The sequence below is a fragment of the Ziziphus jujuba genome, chromosome 11, assembly GCF_031755915.1.
Source record: "Ziziphus jujuba cultivar Dongzao chromosome 11, ASM3175591v1".
In the NCBI taxonomy this organism is placed as follows: domain Eukaryota; kingdom Viridiplantae; phylum Streptophyta; class Magnoliopsida; order Rosales; family Rhamnaceae; genus Ziziphus; species Ziziphus jujuba.
The window spans coordinates 25,937,501-25,955,618 of record NC_083389.1 but is presented as its reverse complement, the minus strand read 5'-3'; the positions used below and the strand labels follow the sequence as shown (position 1 = coordinate 25,955,618).

The window sequence follows — 18,118 nt, the reverse complement described above, 5'->3', positions numbered from 1 at the left end:
GGAATTAATTCTAACTCCCACATGATGAAAAAAAGTAAAAGGTCTTGAGAAGAAAATGGTCCTATTTGACCGCTATACATTGCCAACATCAGGAAATGGAATAATCGTGAATCTCGAGTAACTGGCCGGGCTGCTAAAGTAGCTAAACTAGATAAATACTGTTAGTAAAATAAGTCCTATGAGGGAGAAAGAAAATTAAAGAACCCACAGATATTGGCAAAACTACAACTATCGTTAACCAAGGAAAATCATTTGTAGTAAAAACAAGATACACTTGGACTAGAAAAACCCGTGCTAAAAAATATAAAATAAAATATATTATTTTCAGCGCTGGTTTTTGTTGGCAAAAAAAATTAAATATATTCAAGTAAGGTTTTCCGAAACATATCAGTAAGCTAGCCCCATACTTCGAGTTGTTTCATGCCATAAATAAACTCGAACACTCAAGAAAATCCATTGGACAGGCGGATTCATATCTTTTACAACCGACATAGTCCTCTGTTCTTGGAGCAGAAGCGATTTGCTTAGCTTTACAACCATCCCAAGGTATCATTTCTAATACATCCGTGGGGCAGGCTCGGACACATTGAGTACATCCTATACACGTATCATAAATCTTTACTGAATGTGACATTGGATCTATAAATTTTTTGAACATTCTAAATTTTTAATGTAGTAAATTTATAAATAAATCATATATTTAGACACCAAATGAATCAATGATTTACCAGAATTTTTTTAATCAATCTACTTCTGGACCGACTCATGTAAGGGAGCCAAGGTACTTTGATTTCTTACTTTTTCGCAAACATGATCATACATTATGTATAATACATGCTAATTCGAATTTATGAATATTCTAATTTCTATGATTAATACTACTTATTCAACAAATTCGATTGATTAATATGAGTTGATTTTCTATTACGATAAATTGACGAAACAATAGCCGGTCCAATAGCTGCTTTAGTGGCTGCAATAGCTATAACAAATATTGAAAAAATATTGCCTTTTAATTGGCGACTATCAAAAAAATCAGAAATGTTACAAAATTTATATTAACCGCATTTAGTATAAGTTCAAGACACATAAGGGCTTTAACCATATTGTGACTTGTGTTCAATCCATAGATACCGATAGAAAATAAGTAGGCACTTAAAACAATTGCATTTTCAAGCATCATTGACCAACTCCTTATCAATTAAATTTTGATTTATTTCAATATAATATGAACAACAATTCAACGGATTCAATTGACTAGTGACTAGAATCTAAAAGGTACGGAACAAATAAATAGATTGGTAATAGGTCTAATAAAAGAATTTCTATTTTCAACATAAACAATCTTTAATTAGAATTGAAGAGAATTAAATGTGATAACATAGACTGAAGTTTCATTTGGACTGTTGTTGCTAATTCTATAGATTTACGATTTATTACTGGCGCGCCACAGCGATTGCACCTATCAAAGCGGATAAAAGAATTATTAAAATGAATTCAAAGGGAAGAAAAAAATCTGTTGATAAATGAATTCCAATTTGTTGGCTATTACTTATCAAATCTTGCTCTATAATCCGGTTTGATCTTGTAGTCCAAATAATCCCGTACCATGATGTATCCGTAATAGTACTCATTAGTAAAACCAAAATACTTGTACAAACCAGCAAAGTAACCCCATCCCCAACGGTCCAAAGATTAAAATCTTTGTAAGATTCTGAACCATTCATGAACATCATAGCAAATATGATTAAAACATTTATAGCTCCCATGTAAATAAGGAGTTGTGCCGCAGCTACAAAATAAGAGTTTAATAGAATATAGAATAAGGATATACAAACAAGAGCAAGTCCGAATGAAAAAAGCAGAATAAATTGGGTTGGTAAATAGTACTACTCCTATACCTCCTAATATAAGACCTGATCCCAGAAAGACTAAAAGAAAATCATGTATTGGTCTAGGAAAATCCATTATATGTAAAAAGAGAGATAAAAAACTTTCATCACCTTATTGAGACCCGGCCATAAAATTTTTTGTATGATTTATAATAAATTCCTATTTGAATGAAATCCTCGGGGATGTGAATTAATGTGGGTACAGATATTGGACTAATTTCATTCTTTATCTGAAAGAAAGAGTAGTTCAAATTTGAAACTATATTTTGAAATAATTATATAGACATTAATTACTCGATTTTCAATCCAAGTTAGGACGTGATTATTACCAACTAATGAATAGTTGGGATTTGTAGGGTGTGACCAAACAAAACAAAAGGAACCTTAGTACTTAGTAATTCGAAAATTTTCTTGAATCAAGGGAGTTACTTATTTTTTATTTAGACGAATTCAAAATTGTTCGAATTGTATATTCGTCAATTACTGATATGGGTAAATGACCCAAAGCAAGTTGATTATAATTTAATTCATGACGATCATAAGTAGAAAGTTCATATTCTTCAGTCATTGATAAACAATTTGTTGGACAATACTCAACGCAGCTACCACAAAATATACAGATTCCGAAATCAATACTATAATTAAGCAACCGTTTCTTATGAATATCAGTTTCCAATTTCAAATCGACGATGGGTAGATCTATAGGACACACACGAACACATACTTCACAAGCAATACATTTATCAAACTCGAAATGGATTCGACCGCGAAAACGCTCCGTGGTGATTAATTTTTCATAAGGATATATTGAATAGTTACAAGTAAACAATTTGCATGGGATAAGGTAATCATGAAACTTTGACCAATGTACCTTGCAGCTCGTACTGTTTGTTGACCATAATTCATGAACCCAGTTACCATAGGGAACATATCTTGAATATATATGAAGAATTTGATGTTTGTTTATTTCTCTTGTTTAAGCCAAGTTGTGAATATAGAATATCATATTCCTTTACAGTGAAAAGAGTTGGAAAGAAGTTGTTAATAATAGATTACCGAGAGAAATAGGTAAAAGAAATTTCCATCCAAGATTCAACAATTGGTCCATTCTTAGCCTAGGTAAAGTCCATCTTGTTGCGATAGGAATGAACAAAAACAAATAATTTTTAGCTAATGTAATAAAGATACCAATTGTCACCCCAAAAACCTCATATTGTTGATTTATTTCAAAAAGCTCCGAAACAAATATATACGGAATAGAGATATTCCAACCGCCCAAGTAAAGAATTGTTACAAATAATGCCGAAACTAATAGGTTTAGATAGGAAGCCACATAAAATAAACCAAATTTTATCCCCAAATATTCGGTTTGATAACCTTCTACTAATTGTTCTTCCGCTTCTGGTAAATCAAAAGGCGATCTCTCACATTCTGCTAGGGAAGAAATTAGAAAAACGACAAACCCTATAGGTTGACACCACAAATTCCATCCCCAAAAACCATATTTTGATTGCGCCTCAACTATATCAACTGTACTTGAACTATTAGATAATCATAGTCAGTGGTACCATCACTATTTCCATTGCTATTCCAAAACCGTACATGAGATCACCTCAAACGGCTCCTGACGGGCCATAAAAAAAATCTAAGGACTGAGTCCTTTTATCTTACGATGCTTGGTTATACGATAGATAACATTCAAATCTATCATACGATCCAAAATTAGATCAATTGAGTTCTGTCTATTATGTTTTAATAAGTTTTAATAAAAAAATAATATATAATATAAATATAATTAATATTAATAATTAATAATAAAGTTAATAATTAATAATAAAGAATTCAATTTATTATTAATTTAATAAATTAATAAATTGAATTAATAATAAATAAAAAAATACTTCTGAATTGATCGCATCCTTTTTTTAAAAATTTCCATAATCATTTAAATTTTTCTTTGTTGAGTAATAACTTGATTCCTCAATAAAATACTCCTTGTAAAAAAAAAATCAATAACCCATCATTTTCATTTACGAAAAAGAATTATATATTACATTAATTCATGAATTATGACACGAATTGTATCGATATAAATCTGGATATAAGAAAAAAAGAATAAAAAAGATCTTGTTTATTCTTTTGTATTCCTTTCTTTTTTTCGTTCCTATTCTTCTTTCTGTTTCTAAAAAAAAAGGGCTTACAAAATCAAAAAAAGGGATTATTTTGTTCCCAATAGTCATTTGGCGGATAGAAGCATACTCTGGATCGGAATCATGGGGAGTACTGCCTTATAACTTCTACAAATTTAAAGCCCCAATTAGTATTCTTTGTATATTATGTAGAAATGTCTACTTTTGGATAATTTACAGGATCTACATATCTTGGTGTTTCTACCTATCCACTCATTTTTGTTCAATTGCCTTTTCTTTTATGGTAATACATGTATGAAAATACATACAAACGATAGTGAAAACTCAATACAGTTGATCTTTTAAGCCCGCTTCAAGTCAGGATGACTAATAAACCAATATTGGGGTAAACGGTATCTTATGCTTTTGTTTATTTTTGCTCAACTCTCTAACTCTTATACAAAGAAAATGAGACTCAATATCTTTACTGCGAATTTATATAGAAGCTGTTCTCTTTCACTCATCCAACTATCTGATTTAGTTCATCAATCCGACTAATGAATAAAAAAATGAAGATATCTACTCAATTCCTTCTACCCTTTTCTTAGAAAGAAAAGAATAGAGAGGAAGTAATAAAGAAAAATTTATGTATCAACGAATCACACGTAGAGATATTGATAACACATATAAAGGTAACAGTATTTCATAACTAATTGATTGAGCAGCAGCTCGTAGACTGCCTAAAAAGGAATATTTATTACTTGACCTGTATCCTGACATGAAAAGTCCAATGGGAGCAATACTGGAAATGGCAATCCATAAAAAAACACTGATATTGAGATCCGCTAAAACAAGGTGATAGCCAAAAGGAACTACTAAATTGCTTACTAAAATTGATATGACTGCTACGGATGGTCCGATACTAAATAAACGAGTATCTTCTCTCGATGGAAGAAGATTTTCTTTGAAAAGAAGTTTTGTCCTATCTGCTAGAGCTTGAAGAACTCCCAAAGGGCCGACGTATTCAGGTCCAATATGTTGCTGTAGTCCTCGGATATTTCTCTTTCTAACCATACAATTACCAGTACGCCTATTGTGATATCCAATACAAGAGTAAAAATAGGTATAAGGACCCATATAATTCTGTAGACCTCTTTTAAAAACTCCAATCTAGAAAAAGAATTGATATCTTCTACTTATGTCGTATCAATTATCATTTCAACGATCAACTTCTCCCATAATGATATCTATGCTACCTAGTATTGTCATAATATCAGCCAATTTCATTCTTTTAACTAACTGAGGAAGAATTTGCAAATTGATAAAACCTGGTGGGCGAATTTTCCATCTCCAAGGAAAACCACCCTGATCCCCTATCAGAAAAATTCCCAATTCTCCTTTTGGGGCTTCAACTCTAACATAGAGTTCTTGTTTCCGTAATTCAAATGTAGGAGAAGGTTTTTTACTAATAAATCAGTATTCAAAATCATTCCATTTGGGATTCTTTTCTCTCTCAGAGTATCGGATTTCTAAATTCTCATATGGCCCTCCCGGAATTCCTTCTAGAGCCTGTTGAATAATTTTTATGGATTCTGTCATTTCACCAATTCAGACTAGATAACGAGCTAACAAATCTACTTCTTTTTGCCACTGGACTTCCCAATCAATTTCATCGTAACACTCATAATGATCAACTTTACGAAGATCCCATTGTATTCCGGAAGCCCGCAGCATTGGTCCTGATAAACCCCAATTTATTACTTCCTCTGTACCAATAGTGCCTACTCCTTCAACTCGTTCGAAAAAAATAGGATTTCGTGTAATAAGTTTTTGATATTCAGCGATTCCTGTTAAAAAATAATCACAAAAATCCAAACATTTATCTATCCACCCATGAGGTAGATCAACAGCTACTCATCAGATACGAAAATAATTATGCATCATTCTCATACTGGTGGCAGCTTCGAATAGATCGTATATTAATTCTCTTTCTCAGAAAATATAGAAGAAAGGTGTTTGTGCACCAATATCTGCCATAAAAGGGCCAAGCCATAGCAGATGAGAAGCTATGACTCAACTCCAACATAATTACTCTGATATAGCTGGCTCTTTTAGGCACTTGAATATTTCCCAACTACTCCAGGCCATTTACGGTTATTGCTTCTATGAATATAGTAGGTAAATAATCCCAACGGGTTACATAAGGCAGATATTGTATAATTGTTCGGTTTTCTACAATTTTTTCCATCCCTTGATGAAAATAGCCCAATATTGGTTCACAGTCAATAACATCTTCACCATCTATAGTAACGATGAGTCGAAGAACACCATGCATTGATGGGTGGTGGGGAACCATATTTACTACCATGAGGTCGTTTCTTGTAGCTGGTATATGCATAGGTTTTTCCTCGATTCAGTCTTTCATGAATTGTTGAAAACTAAAATAAGTTCATTAAAATTAAAATTCAAAATCTAATAAATCAAATAATTCAAAATAAACTATTTTTTCAAATTAGCGAGTTTTTGATTCCCGAATATCCAACTGATCAATTAATTCTTTATAACATATTCTATTTGTCTTTGACAAATAAGACAGCAGCCATTGGCATTTTCCCAAAATTTGACGTAGGCCTCTCCGAGATAAATAGTATTTTCTGTGTAATTCCAAATGTGAAGAAAGTTTTCGTATCCTATTGGTGAGACTGCGTATTTAAAATTCAACGGTTCCTACTTTTTCTTCTTGTGAAATACCCGAGATGAATGAACTTTTTACCATAAAATGAAATCTTCCCCCTCACTTTGTTCCTGATACGAACCTAGGACGACCTGCTCCTAAACCCGTATTATATTAGCCCAGATCTTAATTAAGTTCAAGTTCTAATGGAATGGACCTCAACCCCTAACCAACCTGTGGTTAGAAACCTTGGTATAATGTAGACGCCACAATAGGGGATGGAAAACCTATTGATAAGTCAAGCTAAAACAACCAATTCTCTAATGGTGTTTTAGGTGTTCTCAAATAACAAAGAGATAATTAATCTCACAAGTATTTTCTTTATCAAATCAAAGTTTTATTACTATTGAAAAATAAGCCTTTAAATAGGCTTGAAAGAAACAAAACAAACCCTAAAAAATTAATTCAAAACCGGACTCCTATAGGAATTAGGAAACTTGACCGAATTCAAATATGTCCTAAACTAAGTTTCCTAAACGAAAATTGATTAATTAATTCCTTTATTTTGAATTAGGAATTAATTAATTTACAATGAAAATAATAAAATAATAACTTTCCTAAACTTATTTGTCCAGAAAATAAATAAATAAAAACTAAAAAATAATGGTAGTTTCCTAAAACAAAAAGTAGAATAAAATTAGGAAACTATAATACTAGCTTTTTGACTAATTTGACTTTGACCAATATTTGACCTCTTTGAGCTTCAAATCAGCTTCTAGATGCTTTTTAGGATGCCAAATAAGCTGAATATGAAGTCCCACACGTTGCCCATGCTTGGAAAAATAAGAAAAGGCTAATACAGTAAAATACAGTAAAGCCAGCAAGCAATACAGCAAATTCGGCCAAATTCTTGATGCTGTCCGTACAAGCCCTTTTTGATTGCATTTGAGGCTGATTTAACTTGATTCCATGACCTCTTAGGCATATGTATTGAACCCATAAAGCATTGGAACCATTTCATACTTCCCGGACTCCAAAAATGTACCAAAACCGTCACCCGGGTTCGTATCAGCTTCCACCACTTGGATGCTTCGAATAGGCTTTGTATCTTCAAGTATGGACAAGCTCTGTTGAGATTGATTACCCTCTGTATAAATACTCCCAGGTTACCCTTAAATCTCTTAATTTGAGCTATTGTGATTAGCCTAGTCTTCATCCGTGTCGAGTCAGCACCCCAGCGGGTTATCGGTGGAGCGGGCTCGGGCGGAATCACATCAGTTCCTATCCTTTTTTTAGTGTTAGGTGGTTTTATTGATCAATAATAATAATTCCATTCATTTTAATTTAGTATACACAATACAATAATCTTAATTTTGTTAATAATTCCAAATTTGATCAAATAATATTGTATTCGAATAGGTATACCAAAATCTTCTTTTTAACACTCACAAAAGATAAACATTTAGACCTAAAATGAAAAAAGGAGGAATTTGGTGATCATTTATAGATCTAATTGATATGTCAATGAATCATGTATCAGAATGAAATGTAAGCCAATGCATGTGTGCATTTCTTTGTTTTCATAGATCATACTACAGGAAAAATAGGAAAAGCAAATCTACCATTAACTAACAAATTTTGAATCCTGGATACATATGTATCCTTACCAGACTAAAACGACAACCATTATGGGTATCAAACCAATATCGATTCATACAAGCTAAATCTTCGAATCGATAAATAGGCCAAAGAAAGAATTTTAATTTAATTAGTTTAGTTGTATCTCTTTTGGTTTTATCCAAAACTTGACTATTTTCCTTCTTAGCATTGCAAAATGCTGCATTTCGAGGCATACCATTTCCATTCCTAGAATTAAAACAAATTGGAATTCTCAATTCTCTATGACGTCTAGGGGATAAAATGTTTTCAGGGAGAAACAAATCATAATGATTGTTGTCTTTATTTCCAGTCATTTTTTGATATTTTGTAATGAATTGAGCATAATTCTTGTTATCAACAGTGCTTTTTGTTAAGTACTTTTGATTTATTTCATGCTTATTCTTATGAACCAATGAAATACCTACGACTTGATATATAATAAATTGTCCTTAATTTTTTATAGACAGATGGATTGGGTCAATAATCAATATTGCTTTCTTCATCAATTCTATAAGAGTTAATTCTTTTTGAATCAGTAGAATATCTAGGCTCAATTCGCCCCTTTGAATAGAGGATATAAAAATTTCTCTTGGATTTATTAGTCTAAGCAGGAGGCAATATACTTTGATGTTATCGATCATTTTTTTATTTAAAACACCATCCCATCTCAATTGAAAATGCAAATACCTTTTTAGGAAGAAATCAAACCCCGCTTCCATATTTGTATTGTTTTTTATTTCTATCTTTTTTCATGTTTGATCCCACAAAATGTTCTTCAATATCTTTGTCTTGCTTTGACAGAGATGATTCAAAATCTGCTTGGCTTGTAGATTCTTTTTTTCCTTGATTTCGGTTTTCTGATTCAAGAGATTTTTTTTCATTCGAAAATATTAATATATTTCTTTTTTTCTTTCCAGTGATGCTTTTATTTTCACTAGCATTTTCATTTATATTCAAATTAAAAAGAATTAATTTGATTGGAATGGCCCATGGTTTAATCTTATACGTGTTATAAAATATCAAAAATTCTGGGAAAAGCCAACGATCCAGATTTGATATGGGACAACTTCGTATTTCTTCATTCATTCCCATCCAATCATTTTTTTATTTTTTATTTTTTGTTTTTTTTTTGTATTGGATAGGTTGATTTCTTGATTTTGAGGAATCATGAGATAAAAAAGACCTTGCGTATCGGTTTTATCAAGTAGTTGATAATTATTCCCCCGAGTCTTACTATATTTATTACTAGTGGTGTCAGTATCAATATTGATCCAGGCCTCAATATTGACTTTCTTTCTATTGGGATTTTTCTCCATATCTATAATATCAGCTTCGACTAGATAATTATTGATAGGGATATCTCCTAGCACATTAAAATATTTTCGTTTATGTGTACTGTAATTATAAAAAATTTCTTGGTTATTATTTACTTGTAATGGTAATCCATAAATAGATGAGTTCTTCTGATCTTCAAAATTAATAGATTTAGATGATATAAATTTATATGCCAAAAAATCATATCTATAGTGTTTTTTAAAATTCTTTGTTTCCTTTTGTAATGAGGCGGCTTCAAAAGTCTTTTGTTTTTCGTAGTGAATTAATCGGTTTTTTCCATTTTCATATATATCGTATTTCTTTAAATGGTTAGTTTGAGCTATAGAGTGTTGATTGACTCTATTTCGCCACTTTTGTGGTACTAAGCTAGACCATTTAATCGGAGATAAATCATGTTGATCATGACCTTTTAACCAATTTTTCTATTGATTCATTCCTGAATTTCGAAGAGAATTATGTCTTAATTTGGAATGAAATAGTTTCTGTGTTTCACCAAAATAATTCTTTATTTCATTCTTAAGAAAAAAAGCTGTTCCATTATATTGAAAAACGGATCTTAACTTATATGAGTATAAGTTCAGGGCTGAGGGTTGTGATAATTTGTAAAATACATATGCTTATGACACGTAAGATAAGTCAGAAAAAGTTTGTGCGCTTTTATTACTAATAGTAGAAAGGGACCTTTTTATAGTCGAAATAAAGTGAATTACACTTTTATTTTTTCTATAAATTCTTTTTGATTTGTTTCATTATTAGAAGTAGAAATATCTTTATCATTGTAAATATATTTATTAAGAATTTTTTTGTTGATTCCTGAAAAAATTGTGCATTAATATTCCAAATATCAATGATACCTAAAAAGATATCAATGTATATCTTTTCAATGAAAAACAATTTGTAAAATAATGTTATTTACGGATTAGTCGAGCATTTCTTCTTTTAATACCTGCGCAATATTTTTTGGCGATTATAATCTTTTATTATCATAACTCATTTTTTTTTGTTAGAACTTATATTTTGTATTATAAATTCTTTTTTGTTCTTTTTTTTTTCTATTTGATTTATGAGTGTATTTGTTCTATCAGTCAAATTTTGTATTTTTTTTTTTTTTGTTAATGAATAATTTGTGCAATCTGTAGGTCGAATTTTACTGAACAACTCATGAATTAGTTGATTATTTCTTATTGAATTAGTTTCACTTAATTGATATATTTCTAGTTCTCTCAAGCCAAATAATAGAGCTGGGTTTATTTTTTCGAGTTCTTTTACTGTTTCTTTTAGAAATAGAATGGTTTTACTAAACTGGTTTTTTATGTCTTTTGAAACATTTAGAAATTTTTTTGTTTTTTGTTGTAAAATTCTTAGAACTAGAAAATGCTGCTTTTTCCATTTCCTGATTTTTTTGTTGAGTTCTTTAAAAATAAGTTCAAAAACTAAAAGGTGGTTTTGGGGAGAGCCAAAAGGCAGTACAACTTCCATTCTCCAAACTGTTAAAAAATAGAAATCATTTTTTTGTCATTTCTTTTTCATTGGATTGTTATAAGTTTTTTGTAGCTTCGATTTGCGCCAAGGTTTCAGACGAAAAGGAAATAGGATCTTTATCTGAATATCGTCTGTTAGCCAGTTTTTTGGAAATTCTGTTTCTAATAATTGGACGCCATTATAAGTATATTTCATATGCATTTCTCTATTCCAATCCTTTAAATCCTCAGACCATCGGGAAATTGAAACAGTAGTATACGTATAATATTTTTAACTATGATCAAGAAGGGTAATAGAATATTTTTTCTAAAAATAGATTGGCTTACTAACACAAGACCTCTTAGTATTTAAGCAAATATAATATTATCCCATGCTTCTGCTATTTCTATACGTGCTTTTTCTCGTCTTTTGTCGTCTTCAACTTTGTCTTTTTCTTTGTTTTTCTCAGTGCATTTTGCTTTTTTATTTTTTTGTATAATATGAAATTGTTAATTCTGTGTTTTTCCACATCCTATTTTTAAAACACATTTTCATCGGCTCAGACATATCAAAAGAAAAAAAAAATGTCTTTTTCGATTCTATCCAAAAAAAAGGGTGAATATACATTTGCTTGAAAGAGTTTCCAAGTAACTGTTTTACGTCTTTGAGCGAGCATAGAACCTTTTATTATGTCTCGATGAAAAGCTGGTTGTTGTGAATAACGTATCAAAGCCACTACACGTTTGGATTTTCGTGAACGAATCTTATACTCCATCGCCACCCCCTCTGGGCTTTCTCCCTTCTGTTGTTCCAAATCATTAATTAATTTGTACGACCATCGAGGAACTTTTTTACTGATTTCTTTTAGTCTGATAGATTTTTTTCTTATTTTTTTATCGTTAGGGTCTCTTATAACTGGATCAAATGGAAATTTATAATTTTTTTTTGTTATCTTCTGAATCAATTTTTATTTGTTCTTCATCGGGAAGTAAAGAAAGCTCTTTAAAATTTAATGGTGGTTTTCCAGTAAGTTCATTGATTAAGTTCAAGAAATATAAAATTTTTGTTGTTAATGGTTTTTTATCAAATGGATTTTTTATATGTTCAAATTTTAGGTAATTAAAAATAAGAAGGATACTATAAATCTTATTTATTCAAAAACCCTCTATGTTAATGTTATTTTTTCTAGAAGTTTCATTTAGGATTGCAGTTGAAAAAAAATTTATGATTCATCCCCGATAGGGGCCATTCAAGAAAGGATCATATATTTTAGGTAAGTATTCATTTTGAGGATTATCATTACAAAATCTAGTCTCTTTTTCGAGTATATCCCTAACAAAAAATATCCTATCTAAAGTTTTATCTAGAGCTTTGACTCTATTTATAAATTTTTTATTTAGGTTTTTTCTCTTTTGTTCATTTCTATAACTCCAATCATTATATAATTCAGCAGAAGAGGGTCTATCTGCTGTAAACAGAGACATCTTTCTTTGTATCATTTCCAAAAAAGTTGACAAACTGCGCAGGTATGTAAAAGATATTCTTTCTTTTCCATCACTTTGACATATATAAAAAAAAATATTGTGACATATCTTTTCTTACAGCATTTTCAAATTGATTGTTTTTTATATGCCGGAATGGCCTATTCTACCGTTTATAGTCAAAAAGAATATTAACAAGAGGTTTTTCAACCCAGAGTAGATCTTTTTTTGTTTTTTTTCTGTAAATATTTCTAACTTCGAATTTTCTTCATTTTCATCCACATCCATATAATAAGTTTCATAAACGGGTCTATTTTTATAGCGTGTCTCTTTAAAGTGGAATTCGTCCTTTGTTTTTTCCTTTCCATTCACTCATATCTCTTCCGTTTCATCGATTTTGTCCGGATCCTCCTTTTCTTCCAAAAAAAGGGAAGGAGAAGGATCTTCTACGGTGGATCTCTCTTGTTCCTGTTTAGTCCCCCTCGTTTCTGAAGTTGTTTCTATTTCTACATCTGTTTCTTCCTCACTTTCCCCTTTTTCTTTCATTTTTGAGGTTTCTTTCAGTTTCTTAGTAACAATGGGTGACGGTATTCTGCCTAAATAGTAGACACAGGTAATAAATAAGAGAACACTAAAGATTCGAGCCATAGAATTTCTCAATTCTGACACAAGGTACTTATTAGATCTAATAAGTACATTAGATCTAATAGAATTATTTTGCTGTTTCTAGACTAATACCAATCCAAGCCATTTCATGAATAAAATGTGACCAACTAACCAACCAACATAACTAGTTACAAATAACATCTTGTTGTTACATCGAAACATATAAATGTTGACTAATTTGACTAACATTGAACTTGGTAAAATGAAATGGTTAAATAATTGAAAAGTCAGATTATTCAGGAATACACATTGAATGCTAATATTACGCATTGAATTTCTATTAGTAGATCCATAATCAAAAAAGTGTTTGTGATTGTTCCATAAGAAACGAAACAAAAGATACGGTAGAGCTAGGACAGTTATTGTATGAGGTCTACCCAATGCTAGATGTAGAGGCACATAATAGATCGATATGAACATCATGAGCTGTCCCGTGCTGATACTTTCTTCTCGGTTCCTTCTTCTCCTTCTTCCATAACGTGAGCTCGGAGAAGGAAGAGATAAGAGGGCCCTATGGAGAATGTGGTTAGAAATCCATAATAGAGTCCGACCACAACGAACGAATTGATTATCTTTATGCATAAGGATACTAGATTACCTAGTATAAAAGATTTAAAAATCATCATAAACCTCCCATTTTTCTTTTCTATTGCAATTTCTGGATTACTATATGATGATTTTTAAACTTTCCATATATATATATATAGAAATAGAAAGAGATAGACTAGAAATGACATCTCTTATCTCAATGACACCAAAGGGATATTAAATGAATGGAATTGGGATATGGATGGAATATAATGAAATAGAGCCACTTTTGGGTTCCATATGAAATGAGGCATGGAACAGAGCCACTACGAAGTAGTTCCGGGAGTTACAAAGGAAACTTCGAGCTCATATTGGTCATGAGTTGAGAACGGGAATTGAACTCTGTGAGATCTAATCTCCTGTTGTTCCTTAGTAGCTCAGTGGTAGAGCGGTCGGCTGTTAATTGACTGGTTGTAGGTTCGAATCCTACTTGGGGAGATTTGATTCATTTCGAATTCTTTAATTTGGAATGAAAGGGTTCACTTTGACCGTTAAGAGTTGGTAACTCGTTCCCTGTGTCTTTGTTTCTATTGCATTCTATCTTATCATATCACATTCTGTTCTGCGATGTTTGAGAATCGTCGTCAATACCTTGGCGTAGGTCCAGGATAATCCTTTGTTCCACAGTCTAGGGCTATTTACAACTATCTAATTAAGAATTCTCAGATGTACTAGCAAGTGCATCAAAGAAGCAATCATTGATTCACCCGGAAGGCCATAATTACCACGTGCAAACGTATTAATGACGAGGAACACATTTTTGCTATGTTACTAATACTTGTACTTTCTTTGCTATTCTGCCTGAGACTGGTTGAGGAAGAATTACGGGGCATAAAACAAAAAAATATGCAGATTCAGGCTTCGAGCCGGGCATACTATATTTAATTTTTCGACCATTAACGATAAATAAAAAGAAAGAAAAAAAGAAAGAGTAAGGTCGTTCCATTTCAACAAAAGACCCACACCCAAATTCCATAGCTTGGGGTCTGCAATCCCAATCATGATTTTCCTACCCCGAAAAGGAAAGGTCCTTCCTTTTTTGGCCGGTTGTGGGCGAGGAGGGATTCGAACCCCTGTCACCATGGTTCGTTGCCACGTGCTCTAATCCTCTGAGCTACAGGCCCACCTTGTCTCCATTGGATCTGTTCCTGGGAGTACCCTAAAAAAAAGGAACCTTTCCTCTCCCCAGTCGTTTCTGGTTAAGAAGATGTAAAAGTGCCTCTCTCTTTATAAGAACGGTGTGTTATGAGGTGTGAAGTGGGAGAGAAGGGATTTCATGATCGGGGTTTTGAATAAGACGACCTTTTCATTTTTTTTTCATATTGAAAAAATAAAGTAGTAAGAATGAGAGGTGTTAAGCCTATTATCATCCTGGTGTCAACCTATTTTTCTATAGGACCTCCCCTACAGTATCGTCACCGTAGTAGAGTTTAACCCCCAAGTTCGGGATGGATTAGTGTGGTTCCTCTAAGCCTAGGACACCAGAATATCAAACCATGAACGAAGAAAGGCATTAGAGAAAAGCATATTGGCTAGTGATTGTGAGGCCCTAATTATTGACTGGAGGAGACACCAAAGGCCTCTGCCCTTCCATCCCTTAGATAGATAGAAAGGGATGGCAGAGCTTGTGGTTTTTTCATGTTGTCAAAGAGTTGAACAATGGTTTTTTTGTGTTGTTAAAAAGTTGAACAATGAAAATAGATGGCAAGTGCCTGATCGAATTGTACCTATCTGTTAGGATGCCTCAGCTGCATACATCACTGCACTTCCACTTGACACCTATCGTAATGATAAACGGCTTGTCTTGCCGTGACCTTCTCTTGAATTCTCAAAACCTCTGTCGCTCCACCCCCATAGGGGTAGAAAACCTGTCGCTGTCTTGGCTATGCTACTGGAAGCTTTGGGGAAGTTAGAATAGGAGAGCACTCATCCTGGGGTGGGGTTACTATTTAGATGCTTTCAGCAATTATACGCTCCGCACTTGTCTACCCAGCATCTACAGTGGGCACGATAACTGGTACACCAAAGGTGCATCCTTCCTGGTCCTCTCGTACTAGGGAAAGGTCCTCTCAATGCTCTAATGCCCACACCAGATATGGACCGAACTGTCTGATGATGTTCTGAACCCAGCTCACATAGCACTTTAATGGGCGAACAGCCCAACCCTTGGAACGTACTACAGCCCCAGGTGGCGAAGAGATGACATCGACGTTCTGAACCCTTCTCAAGTACCTATTTCGGGTACAGGTACCCTTTTGTTGAAGGCCGTTCGAGCTTTTCCTGGGAGTATGGCATGGGTTACTTCAGCATCGTAGCGCCTGGTACTTGAACGTTGGCTCAGGGCATTCTCTACCCCTTCTTACCATGAAAAAGCAGGGGCACCTTACGTCCTTGGACCGATAACCATCTTTCGGCTAGCCTAGCCTCCTCTGTCCCTCGGGACAACCAAGGGGTAGTACAGGAATATTCACCTATTGTCCATCGACTACGCCTTTCGGACTGATCTTAGGCCCTGACTCACCCTCCATGGATGAACCTTGCGGAGGAACCCTTAGGTTTTCGAGGCATTGGATTCTCAGCAATGTTTGCATTACTCAAGCCGACACTCTTGCTTTCGCTTGTCTACCACTCATCGCGTGGGTGCTTCCCTCTAGGTGGAACACTCCCCTACCGAGCGCTCGATCAGTGAGCTATTATGCACTCTTTCAAAGGTGGCTGCTTCTAGGAAAACCTCTTGGCTGTCTCTGCACCCCTACGGTATCACTAAGCGGTCATTTAGGGGCTTTAGCTAGTCATCCGGGCTATTTCCCTCTCGACGATGAAGCTTATCCCTTATCATCTCACTGGCTGACCTTGACCCCTGTTATTTTGAGGTCATATCTAGTATTCAGAGTTTGCCTCGATTTGGTGCTGCTCTAGAGGCCCACACCAAAACAGTGCTTTACCCCTAGATGTCTAGTTAAGTGTTGTGCGTCAACGCATTTTGAGGAGAACTAGCTAGCTCTGGGTTCAAGTGGCATTTCACCCGTAACCAAAACTCATCCGTTGATTCTTCAACATCAGTCGGTTTGGACCTCCACTTAGTTTCAACCAAGCTTCATCCTGGTCATGGATAGACCACCCAGGTTTGGATCCATAAACAGTGACAATTGACGTATGAAGACTCACTTTCGATACGGCTCTGGGGGGTTCCCTTAACCAAGCCACTGCCTATAAGTCGCCGGCTCATTCTTCAATAGGCACGCGTTTAGAGCCCTAGTCTCCTCCCACTGCTTGGGAGCTTACGGTTTCATGTTCTATTTCACTCCCCGATGGGGGTTCTATTTCACTCCCCGATGGGGGTTCTTTTCACCCTTCCCTCACGGTACTACTTCCCTATTGGTCACCCAGAAGTATTTAGCTTTGCAAGGTGGTCTTTGCTGATTCACACGGGATTCCACATGTTCCATGCTACTCGGCTCAGAGTGTAAGCTAGTGATACTTTCGGCTACTGGACTCTCTCCATCTAGGGTGCAACACTCCACCGCTTTGCCTAGCAGCACGATGCTTGTATTGCTTTCCCATAACCCCGTTTTTACGGTTTAGGCTACTCCCATTTCGCTCGCCGCTACTACGGGAATTGCTTTTGCTTTCTTTTCCTCTAGCTACGAAGATGTTTCAGTTTTCCAGGTTGTCTCTTTCCTGCCCATGGATTCAGTAGCAGTTCAAAAGGTTGACCTATTCAGGAATCTACTGATCTATGCTTATTTTCAACTCCCCGAAGCATGAAAGTGGACAGCTAATGCGTTCCACTTATTGAACAGGGTTCTATGGTCGGTCTGCGACCCCTGGATGTCGAAGACATCCTTGGGGTGATCATGTAGTTCCTACGGGGTGGACACGATGGGGTCAGTCCATGGATTTTCCTTCCTTTTGCCGCATTTCACTCAAAGGGTTGAAGGGAGATAGTGCATCAAGGTGTTTGCAATGGCCAACTTGATCCTCTTCTCCAGGGATCCTGATACGAACCTAGGACAACCTGCTCCTAAACCTATATTATATTAGCCCGGATCTCAATTAAGTTCAAGTTCTAATGGAATTTACCTCAACCCCTAATCAACCTGTGGTTAGAAACCTTGGTATAATGTAGACGCCACAATAGGGGATGGATAACCTATTGATAAGTCAAGCTAAAACAACCAATTCTCTAATGGTGTTTTAGGTGTTCTCAAAGAAGAAAGAGATAATTAATCT

General features: G+C 34.1%; 1 non-coding gene and 2 pseudogenes across 1 annotated transcript; 1 reads left to right on the top strand and 2 right to left on the bottom strand.

Annotated features, from left to right (window-relative positions):
- Positions 1-4,672: 4,672 nt before the first annotated feature.
- On the bottom strand, positions 4,673-6,419 carry LOC125423867 (NAD(P)H-quinone oxidoreductase subunit 1, chloroplastic-like; annotated as a pseudogene).
- A 1,904-nt stretch (positions 6,420-8,323) lies between these two features.
- Positions 8,324-13,920, bottom strand: LOC112493397 (protein TIC 214-like; annotated as a pseudogene).
- A 331-nt stretch (positions 13,921-14,251) lies between these two features.
- On the top strand, positions 14,252-14,323 carry TRNAN-GUU (transfer RNA asparagine (anticodon GUU)). The gene has a single exon. It is a non-coding gene; the product is annotated as a tRNA-Asn (tRNA).
- The last annotated feature ends 3,795 nt before the right edge of the window (positions 14,324-18,118 follow it).